Source organism: Dama dama, chromosome 17 (genome assembly GCF_033118175.1).
Source record: "Dama dama isolate Ldn47 chromosome 17, ASM3311817v1, whole genome shotgun sequence".
In the NCBI taxonomy this organism is placed as follows: domain Eukaryota; kingdom Metazoa; phylum Chordata; class Mammalia; order Artiodactyla; family Cervidae; genus Dama; species Dama dama.
This window is the reverse complement of record NC_083697.1, coordinates 51,836,756-51,857,532: the sequence shown is the minus strand read 5'-3', so window position 1 is coordinate 51,857,532 and position 20,777 is coordinate 51,836,756.

Genomic DNA, 20,777 nt, shown 5'->3' with positions numbered 1-20,777 from the left:
TTGACTCATTGGAAAAGACCCTGATGCTGGGAGGGATTGGGGGCAGGAGGAGAAGGGGACGACAGAGGATGAGATGAGTGGATGGCATCACTGACTCGATGGACATGAGTTTGAGTAAACTCCAGGAGTTGGTGATGGACAGGGAGGCCTGGCATGCTGCGATTCCTGGGGTTGCCAAGAGTCAGACACGACTGAGCGACTGAACTGAACTGAACTGAACTGAACTGAGATAGTTCCTTGAAGTATTTCCTTCTTCAGTTTCTTTTTTTTGCTCTTTCCTATGCCTAGAATGCTTTGCAACAGTTCTCCAAATAGGCAAATCTTTTTCATCAGGTTAAACATCCCCTTATCATAAAGATCTTCCCAAAGCATCTACTTTAAAAGAATCTCTTCCATTATGTGATATCCTATTGTTTGTTTGTTTGTTTTCGTATCGTACTTGGACTTACTTTTACTCCTGTATCTAGCTGCTTATTTCCTTTCTGTAAATATAATAAGCATTATGAAGACAGGGATCCTGTCTGTCTTGCATAGATGCATCTTGGGTAGCTAGTACTAAACTAGTGCTTGATAAATATTTGTTGTCTGAAGAAAAAGGTACGGTCAATAGATCTTCTCAGTCAGTATCCCATACTCTAACCACCCTGACCCACCCTTGCACAGTGGGCCAGCGGGCATTTTCCTAAATCAGGCATCAAAACAAACCCCAGGACACCTATTTCTTTCCATATCCTCCATCTCATTACTCAGCTTCCTCTAAGCAGTCACAGGCAGAGATCCAAACTGGCTTAGCACCTCTAAGGTTTCCCTCCCACCTTCAGGTATGGCATTAGGCTTTTCTTTTAAAGTTCCTATAACGTCAACCTGTAATCAACTCATCATCTTCCAGCTAACCTAGCCTTTCTTGCTATGCTGCACCAAGATACCAAGTCTTCAGCCAGTTGCCTCATATTCAGTTTCTACTACTTAGACCAATATCGTCAGTTAGCTGCTTAGGCATTCTGTCTGCGTGGGCTGTCAAACTCAGCATCACCCAAGGATATTAAATTCCTGACCTCTCTCAAGTCCTCATTTTACAATCTTGTGTCAAGGCTGGTTCCATACCCACACTCAGCCAGAACTCCCAGAACCCCTGCTTTGGTCCAACAAGCAAGGCTCAGTCTGAATTAGAACAATCTAAGAAGTTCAGACAACTGCCCGTTTCTTATTTTTCTATGGCCTTTTGTTCTCTAGAGATTTTGTTATCATTTGAACTCCCGCATATAAGATGTTCAAATGCTGAATTGCTTATTTTTCTTCCATTGGTTTTAGTTAGAGCCTAATTGCCAATTTTAATCAGGTGCAGTGTATGCAGAAACATTTTATTGAATGTTCCCCTTCCTTTAACCCTAATTCTACATTGTGAAGTGAAATCTGCCAGTAGATCTAGGTTCTAGCCCAAATGCTAAATTTATCATGAGGTTCCTGATCTGTAAAGTAATAATATAGATATTTTGAGATGCTCACCAAAACCTTCCTAGATTTTCTAAGTGTAGTATAAAATGTCAAGGCACATACAGCTTTCTGTAGTTTTTGTTTGTTTGTTTTATTCTCTGATCCTTTAGGTACTTCTGAAATCAGATGCCAGTTCCCTCAACAACAGACATGAAATCCAAAGCCCAAATTCCCCCTCTGCATGTATTCTCTTGACCCAGGTAGCCTCCTTGCTCTGCCTGGAACTTTCATTCTCCTTTCCTCAGAGATGTCTTAGAGTCATCTTCCATAGAGGTGAACAGGTCCCTATCCTGAGACATGTTCTAACCTCTAGAGACCTTTACACCAATCAGCCCTGACAAGGTTGCCCCCATCATTAGCACAGCTTGACTTTCTAATCAACTGAGACACAAAGTCTGTCACATTCAGAGAAGACTGAAGGATTTGTCTATTAGCTTCCCAGATGTGTCCAGGGACAAAAAGAAAGAAATGAAAAAAGAAGTAAGAAATCTAAACTGTTTAAACCTGAGCGCCAGTATACAGGTACTCTGTCCCCTTTTACTCACTGGGAGATGTTACAAAACACAGTCTTAAAATCAGTCTATACAAAATGTTTTCAATTCTTTTTGCTTTCAGGGTCTATAAACAAGAACTTGTGTTAAGTTTTGGACTTTCAGAATGATAGCTGGAGTCACACTCAGCTATTGTTGAGTATTTGCTTTTTTTTTTTGCAATGTTTTATTAGTTTTAGGTTTACAGCAAAGTAATTCATATTCATATATATATATATACACACACACACACACACATTCTTTTCCAGATTCTTTTCCATCATAAGTTTTAAGATTTAAATATAAGATTTAAATTATTAAAAGATTTTAAAATTATTTTTAAAAATTATAATTTTTAAATTATAAAAATATTATTATTATAAGATTTAAATATATTTCCCTGTGCCATATAGTTGGTCCTTGTATTTTTATCTATTTTACTTATAGTTGTGTGTATCTGTTAATCCCAAACTTTTAATTAATACATGCCCCTCCACTATCCTCTTTTCCCTTTTATAATCGTAGTTTGTTTTCTGTGCCTGTGAGTTTTTTTCTGTTTTGTAGAGAGATTCATTTGTATCATTTTTTTAGATTCCATAAGTGATATCATATGACATTTGTCTTTCGCTGTCTTACTTTACTTGGTATGATAATCTCCAGGTGCATTCATGTTGCTGCAAATGACATTATTAAGTAAACTTTGTGCAAAAATAAAAGGAAAAAGTACCTTATTTAAGCAGACGTTTCTGCACGGGCCATTGACCTGGTCCATGGAGAGATCCTCTATGAAAAGTAGAACAAATTTCTTTAGGGCAGATGCAACTTCACCCTGAAGTTGTTAACAGAGGACACAGTCTGTCAAGCACAATGGTGACTGTATTTCAGCCCCTCCTCACCTTTGGCTTGGATGAATATTTGTTGAATAAAAAAAAAATCATAAAATAATATTCTGTGCATATTGCATTCTGTGTTTCCACCCACATTCATCGTTCTCTGTTATATTTAGAGTATATAAACAATCAAAAGAAGAGACTAGATTATCTCTACCTGAAGGCAAAGTATCTTATCTATTTTATAATTTTTAATTCAATAACGGTGCCTAAATCCGAGTCTTTTCATCTCTTTACACACACACACACCAAACAAGCTCCCAGGAAAAATCTCCAGCGAATAATTATCATAACACATTTGAACACATCTACTTTCATTACTGAACAATGAGTGATAAGCAAAACTACGGTCATTCTACTCAGGCTCCTGGTACCTTGGGAAACTTTTCAAGTTTGTGAAAGTGATAAGAGCTTGGTCTTCCTCAGTCTGAAGCCAGTTTCTCCACATTCTCTTAAGACAACTTGTTTCAGAAAATACTTTTTTCTAATCTTCTTTTTTTTTAATCCTTACTGATATTTTCCTATAGAAAAACTAAGAGATAGTTCAGACTCTGTGGTTAAAGAAGGCCACTTGTGCATTCCTATCGAGGGTTTTAAACTAAGAGGATTTCTCCAAAGTCCATCATGAAAGAGTCTTTCAGTTATGCAACACACCAAGAAAAATAAAACGCCTCAGAATTATCTCCTCCGAGTACTAGTCTCTTCTGCTTCCTACCACACACATTTTAGCTACTGTGCCATCTGTTAAAATTCTTTATTAATTATTTTACTTTTCTTCTGGGGTTGTTAATTGTTGTTAATCTGCCTTCAAGACAGGTTAGAGTCATGCAAGCAAATGAACAACTCAAGGCAGAAAATACGTTTCACAGACCTGGTTCATTGTCATAACTCATCCAATTATTTTCAATGGAATGGTTATTTTAAAAACTGGCTAGAGAGAAGGGAGCCATGTAACTTTGAGAAAGTTAAAAATAATTCCTTTAATAGTATAGAATTAGATAGCTATTGTCTATATAGATATACAGACAAAAGCATAGGTTACATATTAGGGTTCTTTAAAATAATCATTTGCCCTAGGGAAAAAGAATAAGCAAATCATTGTTTTACTTTATAGAATATACAAAATTAAATAACAACTGCTTTGCTCTGAAAAATGAACAGGTATCTTATATCATGTATCCCAAATGTTAAAAAAAAAAAAAATATGTATCAATAAAAAGGAATGATTAAAACAGCAAAAAATAAATTAATTTTTAAATCTTAATTTACTGAAATCATTCTTACCTTGTTTTGGATTCTCTTATAAGCAGAACCTATGACATGCTATATGTGATTTTGCATTGCCTGAGGATATTCTTCAAAACTTGGTTCTAGAATATTTCTTTCTCTATAAGTAGTTATGCCTTCATCTGCTTCTAAGTATTCACTTGCTTCCATGGTTTAACTTACCATGGATTTGGCTCTCAGACACTTCTTCAAGCAACCCCAGGACTGTTCTGCTTGGAATTCAAACCAAGATTTCAAAACCCAATTTTATCATCTTGGATTCCAATAAATCCAGCTCTTCTCATTTTCTTACCATTGACGTAGAAATCACCATCTTTATGTCTATGCAGTTAGGCATTCTTGAAAATAATTTTTCATTTGCCCCTCTCTTTTGTCTACAGATCAGTTTCCCAATACTGTAGATTCTCAGCGGTATAGTTGTTCTTAATGCATTTCCTCTTTCTCAGTACTTAGCATTGTGGTTCTACCTCAGTTCAGTTCAGTTCTATTCAGTTGCTCAGTTGTGTCCAACTCTTTGCGACCCCATGGACTGCAGCACGCCAGGTCTCCCTGTCCATCACCAACTCCCAGAGTTAACTCAAACTCATGTCCCTTGAGTCAGTGATGCCATCCAACCATCTCATCCTCTGTCGTCCCCTTCTCCTCCCGCCTTCAATTTTCCCAGCATCAGGGTCTTTTCAAATGAGTCAGCTCTTCGCATCAGGTGGGCAAACTATTGGAGTTTCAGCTTCAACATCAGTCCTTCCAATGAATATTCAGGACTGATTTCCTTTAGGATGGACTGGTTGGATCTCCTTGCAGTCCAAGGGACTCTCAAGAGTCTTCTCCAACACCACAGTTCAAAAGCATCAATTCTTTGGTAATAATAAGAGGTTCTACCTCTTATTATATTAAACCCAAACTATTTCTATAGCTACTTTCTGGTCTTTAACCCCCGACTTCAAAAGGATCCCCATCAGTGGATTAGGACTTATGGAAACACATCAAAGCTATACGCTAGCTGTCTAAGAGGGATATCTTCTTCCTGAGTTTTTTCCCAGATTCCTGAGTTTTCTTTTTCCATGATTATGTGTGCATGCTCAGTCACTTCAGTCATGTCAGACTCTTTGCAACCCTATGATCCATAGCCCTCCAGGCTCCTCAGTCCATAGGGTTCTCCAGGCAAGAATACTGGAGTGGGTTGCCACGCCCTTCTCCAGGGGCTCTTCCTGATCCAGGGATAGAACCCGCATCTCCTGCATTTACAGGCAGATTCTTTACTGCTGAGCCACCAGGAAAGCCCTTCCATGACTACAGTAGTGACCTATTGTTTCCTCTTCCAGAACATCCAGAAAAATTATACTTTCCAACTTCCTTTGGGTTGAGGCTATCTGACTGAGTTTCAGCCAGTGAAATGGCTATAATCCTCATGGTTATAAACATCTCAGACAGGCGTCATATCAGGCCTCGAAGGTGACAAGAAGCAGCCCAAGAAGCAAGCTGAGGAGCTGGACAAGGAAGATAAGGCATTCAGTCAGAAACAGAAGGAGGAGCAGAAGAAACATGAGGCGCTAAAAGCAAAGGCCATAGAAAAAAAGCCACCTGGCTACAGGTGGAATTAGGAAACCTGGCAAAAATAAGCTGTTCCTTGTGCCTGAGGCAATGATGACCCTTAGTTCCATTCCTGTTTGAACATCTGTATTCTCTGCCATAATACCTGTTGCCACCTATAGCTAGAATGAAGTATTGGCTTGGAATCTATTGTACATTTAAGGATAAAATTTTGTAAAAAAAAAAAAAAAAAAACTCACAGGATACCCCATATCTCTCTGTGACTGGTTACATTGGTGGCCACCTGTTCCAGAAGGTATAGCTAGAAGATAAAGAAGAGCCACCCTGCCTACATGGCAATGTGGTTGAAGAAAGAAATAAACTTAAGTGTGTTCAACATGCATGACTCAAGGTTTTCTTGACACAGGAGTGACATTAATACATGTCACTTCATTCTACCTGCTGATCCCCAAGCCCTTAGATGAGGTAGCCAAACACTGTGGGAGCAAAAAGTGAGTAACTTTCTCAATCTACATTCATGCAAAACGAGAGACTAAAAACTAAATCATCTTTGATTTAAATGAATCAGGAAATAAAAATGGATCCAGGAAAAATTATTATCGGGTTATATGACCTCGTCAGTACACTGCAAAGCAAGACATGAGACATAGCGCTCCACCAAATCATTGACAACAAGGCTCAGTCAGCTCCAGTTGCCTCAGGTCTTAATCCGCTTGATTTTTCAGTAACAGTGGGGCAGGAGGTAGACATCTCAACCATATTGACTCTTTTATTCTACAAAGACTAAGAAACTCTCCCCAGCACTCCTCTCAACCTTTGACTGAAGTAAAATATCCACATTCTGTTCCTAATCGTTTACCTTGTTTTCCACTTTCTTCTGACTCTTTCAGAATATCTCGTGGGTTTGGACTCTCTGCCTGGCTCGGCTTCTCCCGATAGCACTGCTCTTTAGGTCGTTTTGGGCTCCAGTCTCGATGGCATGTGGGCCAGCCCAGAATATGCATTTCAGCTAGTCCGGGCTTTGGGAACTTCAGCCTGGCTTGAGATTCTCTCCTCGTTGGTTCTGAGATACTTCAATCCTTTTAATTGAGACCCTGAACCCTGCCCACACACTTATAAATAGTTTTTCATTAAATCATCTTTAAAGTACCAGTTGAGACCTCTTTTGTTCTCTGCCAAGAACTTAGCTAATTAAATAAAGGAAAAAAACAATGGAACCACCACAGTCTTTGTTGTTGTTTAGTCGCTAAGTCATGGCTGACTCTTTGTAACCCCATGGACTGCAGCATGCCGGGCTTCCCTATCCTTCACTATGTCCTGGAGTTTGCTCAAACTCATGTCCATTGATTCAGTGATGCCATACAACCGTTTCATCCTCTGTCACCCCCTTCTCCTGCCCTCAATCTTTCCCAGCATCAGGGTCTTTTCCAATCAGTTGGCTTTTCACATCAGGTGGCCAAGTATTTGTAGATTTGGCCATTATAAACCTGGAGACTTGTATAGTTCAATCAGAACACCCTATCCAGTAAAAAAAACAGCACAACTACTAAAGTGATTGAAAAGTAGCTCTCGGACTTCTGTGGCAGTTCAGTGGTTAAGACCATGCACTTCCACTGAACAGGGCACAGGTTCAAACTCTGGTCAGGGAACTGAGAATTCACATGCCTCATAGTGTAGGAAAAAAAAAATAGTTCAAAGCCACTTGTAATCCACCACACCAGATACAAATCTCACTAGAAGCAAGGTGTTCCGCAGGGTGGATCCAGATGCATGGCATGAGCTCTTCCCCTGTCATCTGCCAGTGACATTCTTTATGTTAAATAATAATATTTAAAAATAAACACCTTGCTCTGGTGCTTCCATTGCCATTTTGAAAGAACTAACTATCCCTACAAAGGATTATTTACAAACACTGGTCTTTCCTGGTTCTTGAACTAAACCCAACAGCATCTAAGTTTGGGAAAGACCACATCTTCAAGTAGGGAGTGAACAATACCTCTAGCCTTGCAGAAACTCAGATGTTACTTTGCGATTTGTACCACAGTTGGTCCTAAGTATGGTGTCTGTGTGTGCTAAGTCACTTCAGTCCTGTCTGACTCTTTGCGAGACCCCCATGGACATTAGCCCACCAGGCTCCTGTCCATGGGATTCTCCAGGCAAGAATACTGGGGTGGGTTGCCATTCCCTCCTCCAGGGGATCTTCCCAACCCAGGATCAAACCTGGCTGTTTTATTTTCCTGCATTGGCAGGTGGGTTCTTTACCAGTAGCACCACATGAGAAGATCCCTAAGTATGTCATTTGCCCTGAAAACAAAGAGGGGCTTGAAATTTTTATAATACCGTGTGCTCCACGCAGAAGACATGGAGATGTCTTGTCTCTCTGCCAAGCAAAGGACATTGAACCATTCCAAGTGACTCTTTGTAAGGTGCAGGGTTAAAGTACTTTTCTGCATGTAGATAAAGCCAGCCAATTACTCAGAAAAAATTCCCCGTGAAATAGCTTTTAGATGTACTTGTTCATTGTCCATACAAGCATTTATCTTAAAAGGATATGCTCATCTGTTCCACTCACTAACGTTTATACCTATCCAAACCACAATTAAATCCTCTTGAAAATTTTGTTTTCATGATTATTATGGAACTTAATCATATTTATGGCCAAAACCAGTTTAGTCATTTGAACCAGTTCTCTTGCAGAACAGGCCACCTCATTGTAGACAGACCATATAACACCTTCTAGACAAATGCTCCCCACAACCTGTCCCCAAAGCAATGTGAATTCAATGTTCTATGAATGAAGGGGAGGGGTAGGAGGACTTTCCAAATATTTTTATTCTCTGAGATATGCATATATGCAAAGGTATGAGTATATAACATTTCAATATTGTTGGAGTATACATGTATATTTCAATCTGTTGCCAAAATATACCAGAAGTTTTTCTGTAAAAACATGTAATCTTTCCAGATGTGGCACTTATAAGTCCACAGTCTTTGCAGGACCCAACCAGAAGACTCTACTCAAAGAAAAATAGCACAACTACCAAAGTAGTTAAAAAGGATGTCAAACCCAATCGTAATCCATCACAATCTCTCCTTTTCTCTACACTTCTCTCTCACCTCCATTTTCAACCAACAGTGATTTTTTTTTTTTTTTGAATAGCCAAAAACTTTCTCCCTCGCATATCCTCTGTGGCCCCTACATGGATCACTAATGTAGACTGGCCTAATATTGTTGACTCTCAGCCAGCAATAATCTTTCTCTTGTTGGGAGCAGAGAGAGAAGTTGGAAAATTGAGGATAATAATACATGTGGAAAGTTTTTCTCTAACACAGTGCTAACACTTAAATAAATATTATTTAAAAGTTGTGAATTTTACTATAATCAGCTTTCTATTGTGAGAAACAGAAATTCAAACTAGCTCTTGAAAAATAGAGTAGTGGAGAAGGGGAGAATTGTCCTTCCTATAAGCATACAATAGGCATTTGGGCATTCAAAGACAGGAAATTAAACAGAGCTGGGCCTTCCTGGAAATTATAAATTCAGGAACTGAGTCTTCTGTCTCTCAGGGGCCTACCTCCATCTCTGTCTATGTGCTCTCTGTTCTCTTCATTCCTCTTCCTGAATTGCCTTGTTTACTCATGCTCCACTTTGCCCATGATGAGGACATCAGCCTCTGATCTTTCAAACTGGTCTTCTTAGTTAAACCACCTCCTATGTGTCTTAGTTCAAAATCCGCACCCCCCCCCCCCAAAATTAAGATTTAATTTAGTGAATTGATTTACTTCCTTGGGTTAGGGATTCTTCCCTGGCCCAAGAAGCCAGAGCTAACAAACGGGATCTCATGGGATGTAATACTTCCACTTGTAGAAAAAATAGCATACTTTCCAGCCACACCTTTGGAATTCTGAAGTCTAGATGAGAGCTGTCAGTATAATCCTGATGTTTGACATAGGCTGGTGACAGGTTCTGCTAGATGAACTGACTCACCATCCTTTCCAGCTTCCTTCTTAAACTGTGGACAGCTAAGAGCCATAATTCCCAGACTCCCTTGAAGACAGATTTTGGATATAAAGTGTTTTCCATTAAATCTTAAATACTGCCCTGATACTTTGTCATGAGATTTTAGAAGGTAAGCATGAGAGAGGGCTTCCTTCTGCCTTCATTTTTGCCATTGCTAACATGGTCATGGAAAATATTGGGATTTACTATGTGTAGGAGCATTTGAGGTCTAGCCCTTATCCTCATGTGAGTGGGGTAGAAAAAGCCAGGAAGTTGACCCTGAATCACAAACAAGGTGATGTGTTCCTAAGGATACTGTTCCAGGGGCAGTCTCTTCATTCCCCACATTGTTGGCAAAGTGAACAACTTCCCTGATAGCAAGCCTAACAGGCTTGTTCTGGAGGTCACTCCCAGGGACTGGCCCACATCTGAAACCTATAGCCCTTCCAAAGATTGTGTAAGCACTAGTTTCTTATATTAAAACTCATTCTACTAAAACTAGCCACAGTGGTTTCTATTTCCTGCAACTGAAAAGTCGCTGGGCCCAGATCAATAAGATGCAGTGTAGCAATCAAAACCTAGAGGAAAGAGAAAGTTGAACAGTCAAGAAGTGTCTCCCAGGAATGGAAAATTACTGTGAGGTTATCAAGAAGCTTATTCTCCGTTCTAGTTGCCTAAACACGGAGGGAGCTTTGGATACAACCATAAAATATCCTCTGTTAAAGGAAAAACAGCTGGGCAGTACTTTAAGCAGTAAGAACAGAGTTTATTCAGGAACTATAGCAATAAGGGAAACAAGACCCACGTATAGAACCAGCCTCAATCTGAATATAACAAGGAAAGGTAGAGATTTGTAGCCCAGAAGCAGGGTAGGGTGTCAGTGGATGAAAAAAAATAGTACAAGAAAACATCACAGACAAGGGGGATTCTGGTGAAACAGATTCAATAGGATTCTAGCCGAAGGCAGATTGAAGTGATCAGAAACCACCTGGAGGAACACACGGGATGAGGGATCTTATCAGATGATCAAACACTGAGGGTGGAGGATTCTTTCTAAAGGGATTTAGCATGATTTTTGCGAAAATTGGGTAATGCAAAGATGGACATGTAAGTTCAAAGGTTAAGGCCTAGTTGAGAATAGCATTCAGAGGCATCAAACTAAAGTTAAGTCAAGGACAGACTCTTTGTCCCCTCTACTCCAACCCCAAAGGTACAGGTCTGGATTCTTATAGTGGGGGTTTGAAGGAAATGAAGGAGTAAGCCCAATCTCTTGGTAATTAAGTAAAATGACTGTCGCACTCTGAGACCTATAACAAACTAAGAGAATAAAGTTAACATTGATGAGAAAAAAAAAATCATTCCCCTGAACTGTCAAGATGATCAAGTTCTATTTGAGAACTTTAATAGGCACAGAAATCACAGGAACAGATAAAAGCTGGATACGTGAATGGAGACTAGCCAGAGTACCTTCAGCAGGTGAACTTTAGTAGATAGCAGATCATGAGACACTCAGAACAGTAGGCAAGATGTCCACACTCATCGATCAATGGTACAGCCCAGCCCTCCTAGTCTGAGTCTCGGGGCCATTCCTACTGATATCACTGGTGGCCACATTGCTGACGTTACAGGTGAACACACTCCTTTTATTTTTCTTGACAAAAGTAACACAGATCTAAAGGAAGATTCAATTAGATACTTTCTTATTAGGATTCTAGCATGATGTGAGAAGTAAAGGGAAAATATGTGGATTTGAAGAATGGGAAAAACATGCATGAACATAAACACAGTTAGAAATAAGAAAATGATAAAAAGGACTTGGAGGCTGATATAAGAAAAATAAGAAAGATCAATTTCAGAAGGAAAGAGAATAAAAATGGCAATGGTAAAATGCGATTTAGTAAACAAAATTTATTGAGTACCTACTCTGTACCAAGCATTGTACTAAGGGCTGGTGATATTGGAATGAGTTATAAATACAAGGAGAAAAGACATGGTATAATGAGACTTAGATTCTGATAGTGAATTAGGATAAAAATCTACAAAGAGCTTTTTTAAAGCAATTTTGACATTTTCCTTTAGAAAATTGGGAGCTATATTTTTAATTTTTGAAAAATAATTCTGGCTCATGTTAGAAATGGATTATAAAGAAATAACACTCCAATCCATCTACTCTTGTAGATAAAATAGTTAAGGGGCTATTGCAATGGTCCAAGCAAAACTCATTATCATCTTCACCACCATCATTATCACTTGATCTTGTAGAATTACTTTCTAATTGCTTTCATCACTTTCTATCTTGAATAATTAGGTAGCAAGAATCACATTGGTAAAGGAAGAATAGGAAGTGTTTTCTGTTTTGGTTTAGGTTTGGAAGGGAACTCAGAGCACTACTGTGGCCTGTTGAATTTGAGGGACCTATATCATAACCTGGCTTCCCTGGTTGCTCAGCTGATAAAGAATCTGCCCGCAATGCAGGAGACCCAGGTTCGATTCCTGGGTCGGGAGGTCCCCCAGGAGAAGGGATAGGCTACACACTCCAGTATCCTTGGACTTCCCTGGTGGCCCAGACAATAAAGAATCCACCTGCAATGCAAGAGACTTGGATTCTATCCTTGGGTTGGGAAAACTCCCTGGAGGAGATCATGGTAACCCACTCCAATATTCTTGCCTGGAGAATCCCCATGGACAGAGGAGCCTGGTGAGCTACAGTGCATGCAATGGTAAAGAGTCAGACACAACTGAGCGAATAAGCACACATATCATAACTAAGTTAAAGTGAAAGTGAATATGTTAGTCACTCAGTCATGTCCAACTCTTTGTGACCCCACAGACTGTAGCCCACCAGGCTCCTCCATCCATGGGATTCTCCAGGCAAGAGAATACTGGAGGCAAGAATACTGGAGTGGGTTGCCATGCCCTTCTTCAGGGGTTCCTCCCAACCAAGGGATCGAACCCACATTTCCTGCATTGGCAGGCAGGTTCTTTACTATCTGAGCCACCAGAGAAGCCCAACTAAGTTAAGGTTAGCTCCAAAGATCAATCATTATAGTTTGAGAAACTGTAATTAGCATATAGTTTATGCTTTCCTACTGGGCTTAAGGAAATGTTTGCTAGATCAAAGAAAGTCAGTTTCTCCACAGTATACACCACTAGGGGCTTGGAGTTTCCCTTGGTTTTATGTTCTACTCCAATTGCACTAACCCTTTCTTGTCCCTCCAAAAATTCCCTCCAAGGATGAATTCCCTGCACTGTCACAAAAAGTTTTCATAATCTTGGAAAATATTATCAGGTCAATGATTTCTGAAATGGGGAAACATCCAAGCAGGCTTTTAAGTCAAATCCAAGTAAACTACACATCTTCCAAAGACAGTTCAGTTTAGTTCAGTTCAGTCGCTCAGTCATGTCTGACTCTTTGTGATCCCATGAATCGCAGCATGCCAGGCCTCCCTGTCCATCACCAACTTCCGGAGTCTACCCAAACCCATGTCCATTAAGTCTGTGATGCCATCCAGCCATCTCATCCTCTGTTATCCCCTTCTCCTCCTGTCCTCAATCATTCCCAGCATCAGGGTCTTTTTAAATGAGTCAACTCTTCACATGAGGTGGCCAAAGTATTGGAGTTTCAGCTTCAACATCAGCCCTTCCAATGAACACCCAGGACTGATCTCCTTTAGGATGGACTGGTTGGATCTCCTTGCAGTCCAAGGGACTCTCAAGAGTCTTCTCCAACACCACAGTTCAAAAGCATCAATTCATGGGTGCTCAGCCTTCTTCACAGTTCAACTCTCACATCCATACATGACCACTGGAAAAACCATAGCCTTGACTAGACAGACCTTTATTGGCAAAGTAATGTCTCTGCTTTTTAATATGCTGTCTAGGTTGGTCATAACTTTCCTTCCAAGGAGTAAGTGTCTTTTAATATCATGGCTGCAATCACCATCTGCAGTGATTTTGGAGCCCAAAAAAATAAAGTCTGACACTGTTTCCACTGTTTCCCCATCTATTTCCCATGAAGTGATGGGACCAGATGCCGTGATCTTAGTTTTCTGAATGTTGAGCTTTAAGCCAACTTTTTCACTCTCCTCCTTCACTTTCCAAAGACAACTAATATATAATCAGGACCTAGTACCAAGTCCAAAGGACTAGTGCCTGAAATGAGTTTGAAATAACTATAATACTTTAAAGAAGTTTAAATATATCCTCTGGGCTGGGAATATCACATTATTTATTTCTCCCCACACCATCATCCACCCTGCCAAGCTTACTAGCCATATTATGCCCTAATGCACTTCCACGTGACCCCTGCCTCCTTTGACTACAGTTTATTGGACCAGAAGTAAATGACTGAACCAAATTGGGCTATTAGATTCTCTCTCTTGGAAATCACTTAATTAAAGCAATTCATTCTAAAAGATCATTAAAAACACAAAGGCTGCCCTTTTAGGTGGTCTGTTGTGAAGAAACAGATACAGGCAGATGAATGACAAAGAACCTGGAGAAAAGCCAGGCAGATAAGCATAAATGAGAGACCATCTGACCAAGGATGAGTGAGATAAAGCAGCAATTGTCTGACATTGTCCCAGGTCCTGGGAGCTCCCCAGTGATCCAGGGGCATCAGGGACCAGAAGAACTAATGTGTAGATGCCCCTTGCCCTCCCCCTTCATCTCCCCCGTCTCTTCTGATGACAAACTGAAACTGAACTGAAACATCAGAGTTCAGCATAAAAGAGTAGACTAGGAGTCCATTGAGAATCTGGTCTCAGATGCATCTCTGCACCATTGAGAACTTGAACTTTCTGTGAACCGTACCTAGCCAAGGATACCTGCTGCTGCTGCTAAGTCGCTTCAGTCGTGTCCGACTCTGTGCGACCCCATAGACGGCAGCCCACCAGGCTCCTCCGTCCCTGGGATGCTCCAGGCAAGAACACTGGAGTGGGCTGCCATTTCCTTCTCCAATGCATGAAAGTGAAAAGTGAAAGTGAAATCGCTCAGTCGTGTCCGACTCTTAGAGACCCCATGGGTTGCAGCCCATCAGGCTCCTCCGTCCATGGGATTTTCCAGGCAGGAGTACTGGAGTGGGGTGCCGTAGCCAAGGGTACCAGCAGTTTTTAAAACATGTGCCAGCTGCAACTTTGTGTCTCAAGGTCTCCGCTTGTAGCTATGCAACCACATCCCATTCCAACGGATTCTTACTTAACAAGCACCGTTTCTTCTTTTCAGCTCCAACTATAATGCTTGATAAACAACTCATGTAACTAACTGTAATCTTGCCATTTCTGCCTTTCATCAGCTTCCCCCATTTTGAAGTCTGTGGCAACACAGTTTAAGTGCTTTTGTATCTGTTTCCTGGGCTGCAGTTCTCATAAATCCAAATAAAAACCTTTGATTTCATTCAGTTGTCCATTTCTGACATTTTGGTTAGCACTTCCAATCATCTTACCTCCTTTGTACTTCAAGGAAGTTTATCTCTTTGCTACCTAGTTGCTTTTAATTAAAAGCAAAGGAAAAATTCTGGCAAGACAGAAGAAAACAGAAGAAGTCTTACTTGAATCAGAAATAGGAATAAAGTCAGAAAATATGGATCAAGATAGATAAAAATTCTAGGAGCACGCATATCAGGAAGAGTTCTAAAGTAGTTTGTTGAAGTAAAAGAATCTAGAGAGGGCTGGGAATTAAGACACGTACAAAAGGGATTTGTGAAAGTGTTGCTTTAGCTAGCAAATTATTTTTGTTTAGTCACTAAGCCACATCTGATTCTTTTGTGACCGCATGGGCTATAGCCAGCCAGGCTCCTCTGTCCATGGGATTTCACAGAGAATACTACAGAATGAGAATACTAGTGAAAATATTAGAGTGGGTTGCCATTTCCTCCTCCAGGGGATCTTCCTGACTTAAGGATCAAACCAACGACTCCTAAGTTGCAGGCAGATTCTTTACCACTGACACACCTGGGAGTTTACAAATTAGGTTATTTTAAATCATCTCCAAATGACCCAAGAAAATAATATTCTTATTTGATATATTTCAGAGGCTAGACTATGCATGCTCGTGTGCTAAGTCACTTCAGTCATGTCTGATTCTTTGTGACCCTATGGATTGTAGCTCACCAGACTCCTCTGTCCACTGGGATTCTCCAGGCAAGAATACTCCAATATAATGCCATGCCCTCCTCTAGGGGATCTTCCAGACCCAGGGATGAAATCTGAGTCTCTCATGTCTCCTGCATTGGCAGATGGGTTCTTTACCACTAGCGCCACCTGGGATGCAAAGTCTAGACTACACTGGTACAGAAATGTTTGTATACTGAGTCATAGTACATAGGCCCTAAGTTTACATGGGGTGAACCTATATTAAATTTTCACTCTTTTAAGCTAAATTGAGTGAAGTCCCGTTTCTTGTTTCTGAATTATTCTTTGGATATCATCTTTAAAATTTTAAGATTCAATCCCAAACTTATCTCACTCATCAAACCATCTCTCCATCCTTTGCTGTAGTGCAGAGTTAGGTATCTTGTTCTTCCTTTACAGAGAGAAAACCAGGAGCTCTGAAGTTCTATTTGGAATGAAGAAATATGGAATCTGACTGTCTTTTCTATTAGCCTGATCTCCTTTTAATTTAGATGGAGTTTTAAGAATTGTTGAAAGTGAAAATAAATAGATGAATATTAAATCGTAAAACAAGTATTAACACTTCTGTCTCTGGATTTTAATTCCCAGTCCTCTAGCAGACTGACTTGCCCCCCACTCAGTATTAAATGTCCCCTAAATTTAATGATATCAAGTCCACTGCCATTTCCGTCTTTCTTCATTCAATAGCTGGAGAAATTGTCATTGGTATGCAGACTGGTCTCAGGCAAGGAACATTACTCTTTAATCTCCTAATTTTAATTGGTATGCCATCACGCAGACTGGGGCTGCTAATGGCCTAGTTTGTAGATTAAGATCAGCAGACCTGAACTACAGTATGCCATTAGTTACAAATAAAGAGGAAAAACACTGAACAATGATATAAGAGGCCATTCCAAATCAGACAGAAGATGATTCTTCCTCATCTTCTCCAAGGTTCGTGACCCTATTTCAATGCCCATTTGTAACAGGATCTGGATTAATGCTTTCTGCTTGGTTAGATAATTTCAGAACAGTTGGTAAATTGAAATGATTTGTTGTGTGTTTACTGCTGTCATTGGCTGGCCCAGGAAATGTTGCTGAATTGTTTGCTCATAAAAGCATTGTTCCAACTGATAGAGTTGTTCCTTTCACTAGGAAATAAATATTTTAAATGAAAAGAATATTTCATTATTTAAGGAAAGCATGTTTTTCTCCAATGGAATTATGACTTCTAGCGTCTTTTCATCCTCCAATAAGGAAAGAATCTAATACAAGTTAAGCACTCATAGAGTTCACACATATATCTGTCACCAGTAAAGTTCCAAGTGAAAAAAAGAATATATGTTTAGATAGATAATTGATAGACACAGACATATATATAAACACATAGATGGACAGACAGATAGATAAGGGAGACAGTTATCAGACATTATGAGACAGGAGTAAAATAGTTTACTTCCCTGACCTTGTCAGTGGTTCTCATTTGCTCCTTCTGAGAAGTTAAATAAGAATCATTGCCAAGGTTAAGAAAACAGACAAAAAGAAAAGAAGGTCGTGTTACTCTGAAAACTAAACTAAGGAAATATGGTAGTTTTGTTCCTAGTTTTTTAAGGACCCTCCATACTCTTCTCCTGAGTGGCTATATCAATTTGCATTCCCACCAAGGATGCAAGAGGGTTCCCTTTCCTTCACACCCTCTTCAGCATTTATTGTTTGTAGATTTTCTGATGACGGGCCATTCTGATCTGTGTGAGGTGATACCTCATCATAGTTTTGATTTGCATTTCTCTAATAATGAGCAATGCTGAGCATTTTTCATGTGTTTATTAACCATCTGTATGTCTTCTTTGGAGAAATGTCTGTTTAGATCTTCTGCCCACTTTTTAGTTGGGTTGTTTGTTTATCTGGTATTAAGCTGAATGAACTGCTTGTATATTTTGGAGATTGATCCTTTGTCAGTTGTTTCATTTGCAAGTATTTTAACCTTGGAGATTCCTTTAAAAACTAGGAATAAAACTACCATATGACCCAAGAATCCCAGTACTGGGCATATACCCTGAGAAAAAACATAGTCAAAAAGACACATGTGCCCCAATGTTCATTGCAACACTGTTTACAATAGCTAGGGCATAGAAACAACGTAGATGTCCATTGACAGATGAATGGATAAAGAATTTGTGATATATACTCACAATGGAGTACTACTCAGCCATAAAAAGGAAGGCATTTATTAATGAGGTGGATGAATTTAAAGCCCACTATACAGAGTGAAGTAAGTCAGAAAGAGACAAATATTATATATTAATGCATGTGTGTGGAATCTAGAAAGATGGTACTGAGGAACCTATCTGCAAGGCAGCAATGGAAACACAGACATAGAGAACAGACTTATGGACACAGGGAGGGAAAGAGAGGGTGGGAAGAATTGAGAGAGTAGCACTGAAACATAGGCATTACCGTCTGTAAAATTATTAGGTTGGTGCAAAAGTAATTTTGGTTTTACATTGTTGAACTTTACCATTTGATATTGAAATGCATTCTTAAATAAATGTGGCTGTGTTATTTTTTTAAAAAGTTAACGTATCTCAACTGAAAAAAATCTAAGGAAATAAAATACAATAATATATTAATGCCTATCAAGGGTTGAGTTGTGTCCCTTGAAAAGATACAATGAAGTTCTGATTCTCAGTGCCTATAAACAGGACCTTATTTGAAAAGCAGAATCTCCACAGATACTCAAGTTATAATAAGGACATCAGAGTGTGTCTTGATTCAAAATGACTATTTTTGTTGTTCTTCAGTCACTCAGTCATGTCCAACTCTTTGCAACTCCATGGACTCAAACATGCCAGGCTTCCCTGTCCTTCCCCATCTCCTGGAGCTTGCTCAATCTCATGTGCATTGAGTCAGTGATGCCATCCAACCATCTCACTCTCTGTCGTCCCCTTCTCCTCCTGCCTTCAATCTTTCCCAGCATCAGGGTCTTTTCTAGTGAGTTACCTCTTCACATCAGGTGGCCAAAGTATTGGAGCTTCAGCTTCAGCATCAGTCCTTCCAATGAATATTCAGGACTGATTTCCTTTAGGATTGACTGGTTTGATCTCCTTGCAGTTCAAGGGACTCTCAAGCATCTTCTCTAACACCACAGTTCAAAAGCATCAGTTCTTTAGCACTCAGCCTTCTTTATGGTCCAACTTTCATATCTGTACATGACTACTGGGAAAATCATAGCTTTGACTATAGGGATTTCTGTTGGCGGAAAAAAAAAAAGACTATTATCTATTTTAAAAAGGGAAATTTGAACACAGAGACAGACACAGTGGGAAGACAATGTGAAGACACATGGGGAGAAGATGCCATGTGTTTTCTGGAGTGATGTATCTACAAGCTAAGGAAGACAGGATTGTCAGAAAATACCAAAAACTGGGAGAAACAAAGGAAGGTTCTCCCCTAGAGCCTTCAGAAACAACATAGCCCTACTGACACCTTGACCTGGAGACCTTGGACTCCAGAGCAGTGAGAAAATAAATGTCTGCTGTTTAAAGCCACCAAGTTTGTGGTGGTTTTTTTTTTTTTACAACAGCTCTAAAAACTCACACAATGCTTACCTTAATTCTGCACACACATACCTTATTTTATTTTATTTCTTACAAATTGAAGGTTTATGGCAACCCTGAGTTTTCAGGTGATTGTTAGCATTTTTTAACTACAAAGTATTTTTAATTAATATTTGTGCTTTTTTTTTCACATATAGTGCTATTCACGCTTAATAGACTCAGTTCATTTCAGTCTCTCAGTCGTGTCCGACTGTTTGTGACCCCATGGACTGCAGCATGCCAGGTCTCCCTGTCCATCACCAACTCCCAGAGTTTACTCAAACTCATGTCCATTGGGTCAGTGATGCCATCCAACCATCTCATCCTCTGTCATCCCCTTCTCCTCCCATCTTCAATCTTTCCCAGCATCAGGTCTTTTCAAATGAGTCAGTTCTTCACATCAGGTGGCCACAAGTATTGGAGTTTCAGCTTCAACATCAGTCCTTCCAATGAATATTCAGAACTGATTTCCTTTAGGATGGACTGGTTGGATCTCCTTGAAGTCCAAGGGACTCTTAAGAGTCTTCTCCAACACCACAGTTCAAAATCATCAATTCTTTGGTGCTCAGCTTTCTTTATAGGCCAACTCTCACATCCATACATGACTACTGGAAAAACCATAGTTTTGACTAGATGGACCTTTGTTGGTAAAGTAATGTCTCAGCTTTTTAATATGCTGTCTACTTTGGTCATAGCTTTTCTTCCAAGGAGCAAGCATCTTTTCATTTCATGGCTACAGTAACCATCTGCAGTACCCCCAAAAATAAAGTCTCTCTCTGTTTCCATTGTTTCCCATCTATTTGCGACGAAGTGATGGGACCAGATGCCATGATCTTAGTTTCTGAATGTTGAGTTTTAAGCCAAGTTTTTTACTCTCCTGTTTCACTTTCATCAAGAGGCTCTTTAGTTCTTCTTCGCTTTCTGCCATAAGTCACGTCCCCACTATCTGCCTACATTCACGTCCCCTCTATCTGCCTACATTCACGTCCCCACTATCTGCCTACATTCACTTCCCCTCTATCTGCCTACATTCACTTCCCCACTATCTGCCTACATTCGCATCCCCACTATCATTCTTCTAGCCTGTGTTCCCTCCTTTGTTAAGGAATTTGGTTTTGTAGAAGGTCACAGAGAAATAACAGAAAGTAATATTTCTTGAGACCATTTATAAGCCATGTTATTTAATCCTTAAACAACCCTGAAGGCACATATTACCACTGGAGCTCTGAGATGTTGAGTGTTTTGCCCAAGGAAACACAACTAGAAAGAAATACAGCTGGGATTTGAGCCAACGCCAAAGCATGCTACTCCTCTAGGCA